The following is a 6,718-nucleotide window of genomic DNA, read 5'->3' as shown; positions in this document are numbered from 1 at the left end:
CAAGATATAAAAGTTGTTTCGAACTCATCTCTGAAACTAATTAACCAAATACTATAGTTTAATTGATTTCACATTCAACCCTCCAAACCGAAATGTCTAAATAAATCATATAAATAATAAGAACTAGAGAAAAGAGGAAGAGTGTGGCACCTCATATTGGTCAGAATTAGGCTGCAACACCGTGCGACAGAGGCGGCAACAGCACTGCGCGATAACAACAGCAGCGATGGAGGCAGCAACGTCAGCGGCGCACAAAAGACAGCGACATCACCGCCAATTCACATCAACACAAACCGAGTAGAGGAGAGAGAGAAAGCATTAAATAACGCCGCTAGCTTGCGGCGGCGAGAAGCTCCGGTGAGGGTAGGGAACAGTGAAAGAGGTGGGAGAAGTCAAACAGAGGGGGACGAAGGAAACGGGGGATGAGGATTTTAGGGGTTTGGGGGGAAAAATGAAACCCAAGAGAGAGAGAAATAGTAGGGGGTTTGTCTATTGACCGACTAAAACAACAGGGGTGGTGTTTACGACTTTTGGGTTTTCTTTTCTATTCACATCTAAAATGTCTACAAGACGACTTACTAAGTTAAAACTGCAAAGGTTTGCAATTATGATATACTAACATATAACGATATTATTCTAGTGAACTGCAAGTTATTCAAACTCGTTTGCATAAATATACTAGTAGATTAAACACATTTAGAGTATTGTTTAATTAACATATATTATCAACAATAATAAACTACTAGAATATCGTTAATAAAATATAAACTTCATATTCCAACTTAAATATGATAAGAAAGTCTAATATATATAATTTTTGATAATAATGATAATTAAAACACTCTTAAATTTGGGTTGTTACACTTCGTTTTTCTTGAATTCGGAGAAGGTCATCCGAGGGGAGGGTATGTCGATCTCCACTGGGAGCACTGCTTCGCTTCTGTATACTAGGATGAATGAGGACTGCCCTATTGCCTCTTTCATGGTAGTTGGAGCCGACCATAGTACTCTGGGTAAGTCATCAACACAGGGTCTTTTGTGGCTTCTAAGGACTTTTTGATGCCTTTTAGGACTATTTTGTTACCTGACTCGGCTTGTCCATTCACCTGCGGTCTTGACACGGGTGAGAAGTTGGTTTGTATTCCAAACCAGGCACAATAGTCCCGAGTAGGGCCACCGTTGAATTGTCGCCCGTTATCTGACACCAAGGACCTCGGTACTCCAAATTTAGTGATTATGTTCCTCCATATGAATGTTTGAACTTGCTTGTCCGTTATTGAGGCAAGTGGTGCGACTTCTATCCACTTGGTGAAGTAGTCAATTGCTACGATTATAAATTTTCGTTGACCGGGGTCCCGCGAGAATGGTCCGAGTAGGTCCATGCCCCATTTGTCGAATGGGAGAACCACCTGAATGGTAGTTAGAGGAGTAGTCGGTGCCCTAGGGAGGTTCGAGTGGATTTGGCATGAACTACACTTTTTGACCAGCTCTTGGGCATTCAACTTAAGTGTAGGGCAATAGTAGCTGACTTTGAGGGCCTTTCCAGCTATGGTCTTCCCCCTTGGTGACTTCCGCAAGCTACTTGGTAAATTTCTCAGAGGATGTAGTCTCCTCGGGGGTCACACATCTGAGGACGAGATGAGTGACAAACTTTTTGTAAAGGTGGTCCTCATGCGACAAGAACCAACCTAACTTGTGCTTGATTCGCTTGGCTTATGTATGATCTTCAGGTAACAACCCATCGCTTAAAAATTCGACTACCTCGTTCATCTAAGTGGACGTTCGGTTCAACACCAGGTGTTACTTAGAATTTATGCTTGGTTGACGCAGTACTTCCCATATGATGACCCGGGGGATAACCCTTTTGTCGAGTTGGTCATTCGAGCTAAGGCATCGACTTGTTGATTTTCCAACCGGGGTATATTATTACTGTTGTCTTCCTTAGATGAATGAGGGTGAGAGTTGGTCATTCGAGATAACCCTTCTCTTGGGTTTTGGCCAAGTACATCCGCATGTTGTCTTCCTTGGCTCCGTATCCACCTGAGACCTGACCCACTATGAGTTGTTAGTCGGGCTTGGGGTTGACTGATGTAGCCCCGGCCAAGATGCAACGCTGATGTCCGAGGGTGAGAGCCTCATACTCGGCTTCGTTATTGGACCCTAAGAACTAGAACTTGATGGCATACTCCATCTTTTCTCTAACCGGAGGCTTGATTACTAGACTGGCTCCACATCCTGCTTTGGTGGAGTAACCATCTACTTGTAGTTCCCATCACCGACCGGGAGTCTGGTGGTGCATTTGGTAATGAAATCCGCCAACCCTGGGTTATTATTGCTCTCCTTGGCTCGTATTCCAGACCAAAATCAGCGAGTTGGTCAGCCCGATCATTTATTCGACTGGAGTGGTTCCTACTTTCAATTACCTTCCTAAGCGGTTGTCTAGTAAGGACTTTGATCTTGTGAGATTAGAAGTATGGTGTAAGTTTCTGACTGGCCATTACAAGGGCAAAGACTATCTTTTCAACCTCGCTACTTGTAGTCTCTGCTCCTCGGAAGGCATGGCTGATGAAGTAGACCGGATGATGTTTTAATTCTCTCTCTGCTACCAACACAGCGCTGAGCACGTATTCTGAGACGACCTGATAAATGAACAAGGCATCCCCCGACTAGGGGGATATAAATTTTGGGGGGGTTGACAGGTGTTTTTTAAGGAAATCGAATACTTGTTCAGCTTCGTTGTCCCAAGTAAACTCTTTTCTTTTCAAATCTTTGAAGAAGAAGAAGCTCTTATCTGCCGACTTGGAGAGGAAAAGTCCTAGGTCAGCTAGACAGCCGATTAGGCGCTGCACTTCCCTTACATTCCGAGGGGATTTCATTTCAATCACCGCTTTGAATTTATCGGGGTTGGCCCTAATTCCTCTCTCGTCTACCAAGAATCCGAAGCACTTTCCTCCCTTAACTCCAAAGACGATCTTTTTTGGGTTCAACATCACGCGGAACTACCTCAACATGCCTAGGGTTTCCCCTAAGTCTAATGGATGATCCCTCTAGCCCTTTCTCTTGACTATCATATCGTCGACATATAATTCGATGTTCCGACCCAACTGGTCGCAGAAAGATTTAGTTGATAGTTCGCTGATACGTAGCCCCATCATTCTTCAAATCGGATGAAGGCGATATGGATTTGGTCTTGCTCAGCCATGACATCATTTTGTAACAATATACCCCTTGATTGGTGACGAAGGCGATATGGATTTGGTCTTGCTCAGCCATTGAAATATGGTGGTAGCCTGCATTTGTGTCCATGAAGCTAAGGAGTGCATGCCCGATTGTAGAGTCCACCAGCCTGTCGATCTTGGGCAACGGGTGGTTGTCTTTTTGGCAGGCTTTGTTCAGGTCCGTAAAATCCACGCACGTTGCCCAACCATTCCGAGTACTGACATTCTGCTATGAAGCCTGCCTCAAGCAATTTTTTAACTTCCCCAGCTGTTGCGGCGTTCCTTTTCAGGACCTTGGTGTCTCAGCTTCTACATGATCGCTCTGAACCCCTCTTTGATATTTAGTTCATGGCACATGACTTTAGGGTCGAGTCCGGGCATCTCCGCGGCCTCATAGGAAAACACATCTTTGTACTCGGTGAATACTTGGATGATTTCTTCTCTCGTATGAGGGTTCATGGCTTTTCCTACCCTCACTGTCCGACCGGGCACTTTGCCGATGACTACTTCCTCATCTTCCTCGACCGGCTGAGGATGTTCATATTGCTTGGGGTTTTTCGTGATGTAAACCCCGAGACCACTTGAGGGTCGATCGTCTTCTCGCTTCCTCTTTTTCGAGTCATCTCGGACGTCGGCTTTACTCTTCAGACTGTTGACATAACATTCTCTCGATGCTTGTTGATCCCCTTCGATCTTTCCTACCTTACCGTCATCGATTTCGAATTGCATCAGGCATTGGTAGGTGGAAATAGCAGCCTTGGCCTTGTTCAAAGTGGGTCTCCCCATTATAATGTTATAAGGTAGAGGGACGTCCATTACCAAGAAGTCAATCAGTAGGCTTCTACCCTTGACTTTTTCTCCCATCCGAGTGGGTAGTTTTATTGGTCCGACTAAATGTACTGAGTTTTCCACGAAGCCTATGAGTGGCTGATTGACGGGGTGAGATCCCGTTCACTATACTTTTTGAGGCATTTCAGCGTGATGATGTCGGCTGATGACCCGTTGTTCACCAGCATACTTTTGACCCTTGTGTTGGCCACCTTGAGCTCGATGATTAGGGGGTTGTCATGGGGTGTATGCAATATCCGACTGGATGCCCCAAAGGTCATTACGGGGAAGTCGGGTCGGGGTTTTTGGACGTCAAGCACTTGGTGCTTGAGACTCTGTAGGTGGGCTTTGCAGCCTCGGCCAGTTAGGCCTCCTGAGGTAAAGCCACCTGCTATGACGCCGATGAAGTCTTTGGTATCCCGACTGTTCAACTGACCCACTTTCAACTTGCCTTTCTCCTCACTTGTGTGCTTTGGTAGTGATTAAGCTTGCCTTGGTTCGCTAGATTGTCCAAGGACTTTCTGAGTTTCCTTCAGTCTTGGTGGTGTGTCCACATTCTTTGTGGTACTCACACCACTAGCTCTTGTCTCTCTGAGCGGAGGATGTTCAGATAGGAGGTGGCGGGGGAGCATGGACTTGTCCTTGATGTCCCGATAGATGTCCCTCTGGTTCTTGCTGAATCGGGGGTCATGAGCATGGTCACTGAATCTGTCATGCCGACCCCTGTCTTCTGTGGCTTTCGTTGGTCCTTGTGGTTTCCTTCTTCTTTTGTCTTCTTGCTTCCATCATTTGAGTGGCGATATATATTTGTCGCCTGGATGAATCTTTGAGCTTTCTTCATTGCTGCTGAGAAGGTTTTTACTTCGCGTTCCGCCAAGGACCATCTTCGCCGACCAAGCAGAAGTCCGGACATTAGGGCGGCGAATGCCACCACATCTTGTAAGTCTGAGACTTTCAATGATTCTTTATTGATCCTTTTGATGTAGTCAACCAAGCTTTAATTTATTTTCTTATCTGCCCCATGAGATGGCGGCTTCATTGCTTTCTTCATTGCTTCTGATAAGGTTTTTACTTCGCTTTCCGCCAAGGACCATCTGAGCCGACCAAGCTGAAGTCCGGACATTAGGGAGGCAAATACCACCACATCTTGTAAGTCTAAGACTCTCAATGATTCTTTATTGAACCTTTTGATGTAGTCAACCAAACTTTCATTATTTTTTTTCTGATTTCATGAGATGGAAGCTCGTCTTTTTCCGCCTTTTCCCCACCACAAACTGATGAATGAAGAGGTCCTCAAGCACTGAGAAATCGGAGAATGATTCTTGCGGGCAGCTCTTGGAACAAATTTAGGGAAAGACCCTTAAGTGTGGTGGGGAAGAATTGACACCAACTGGCCTAGTAGCTGGTCTGCACGCTCATTTGAGCTTTGTAAGAGGCTAATGGTCATCCGGGTCGGTTAGGCCCGCAAATTGTTCACTAGTAGAAAAAAGCAAATCTGATGCGGTTAAAATCGATCTAGTTGATGCGGTTATGGTTCGCATCAGGTGGGCTCGCATTAGATCCCATTTATTTACTGATCCGGTCTAAAACCGGATCAGTTGATGATTTATTGGTGCGATTATGAAGGAAAAATGCATCAGTTAATCTATTAACTGCTGTGATTTTAACCCAAAACCGCAACGGTAAATGATTAACTATTGTGGTTTTGGTCAAAACCGCAGCGGTTGAACACCACCAAAATAAAAAAAAAGATTTTTTTTTTTTGCATTTTTTCATTATTAATTAACACAAAATCAATATATATCAAAACTCCTTTTATTAAGCATATTATGCTCAATTGAAGCACAAGAATCATTTACAATGTCTATTAATGTACCTCAACCAACGAACCAAACGTCTCCTCAAGCTTGGGTCTCCGTTTTACTAAGCTTATTGATCTCCACTTTATAACGCTCAATCAAGATGCAGTAAAGTAACAACAGTTCCACATTATCAACAAAAGTATAAATTTCATTTCAGCATAGACTTCCAAGAAAGTCCCTCACTTTAGAATGAGTAAAACTTACCTCAAAAATATAAATGCATCATCAGCTACAAGCTTCTTGGAACTAACAAACATACTCCATCCTGTAGTCAGAAGGTGGCATCTTGGTTGCCCTGCAACAGTGGCGGACCCAAAATTTTCAGTTGGGGATACAAATGTACAACAAACATAAAAGTAGGGGGAAAAAATTCATCAAAATTGTCTAAGATCAAGAATTAACGATGGGGATGAAGGGGAATCATTTCATTCGAGACATTATCATTAGGAGGATTTCATTATTCTTTTGAACATGAAATGTCAAATATTTCCTATAGGATTGCTTTCCCTTGGACTGCAATCAATTAGCTAGGTACTTTCCATTTTACATATTTTCTTACAAAATCATCAACTCTCGAAACTTTAGTATATACAAACATCCATCAATCTATGCATCCATTGCACAAAGATTCAAACACTTCTAAAATTTAGATAAAATACTTAAAACAGGGGCTTTTCTTTGATAATCATTTCAATATTTATAGCAAAAATATTTATATTATGTACTCTTACATATATATATATATATATATATATATAATCAACATGTACAATAAACTTTGGCATTTTTATTTGTCTACCGGGTTCAACA

General features: G+C 43.2%; 1 long non-coding RNA gene across 1 annotated transcript in view; it reads right to left on the bottom strand.

Moving 5' to 3' along the window:
- Nucleotides 1-1,080, bottom strand: part of LOC104899042 (uncharacterized) — a 4,449-nt gene extending 3,369 nt beyond the window's left edge. The window contains exon 1 of the long non-coding RNA XR_790883.4: nucleotides 151-1,080. This is a non-coding gene — a long non-coding RNA (uncharacterized LOC104899042). The remainder of the gene's footprint in view (nucleotides 1-150) is intronic.
- Between the last annotated feature and the right edge of the window lie 5,638 nt (nucleotides 1,081-6,718).

The sequence above is a fragment of the Beta vulgaris genome, chromosome 7 (assembly GCF_026745355.1).
Source record: "Beta vulgaris subsp. vulgaris cultivar EL10 chromosome 7, EL10.2, whole genome shotgun sequence".
In the NCBI taxonomy this organism is placed as follows: Eukaryota; Viridiplantae; Streptophyta; class Magnoliopsida; order Caryophyllales; family Amaranthaceae; genus Beta; species Beta vulgaris.
Note: the sequence above shows the minus strand (reverse complement) of the source record. Positions and strands in the feature narration are given on the sequence as shown.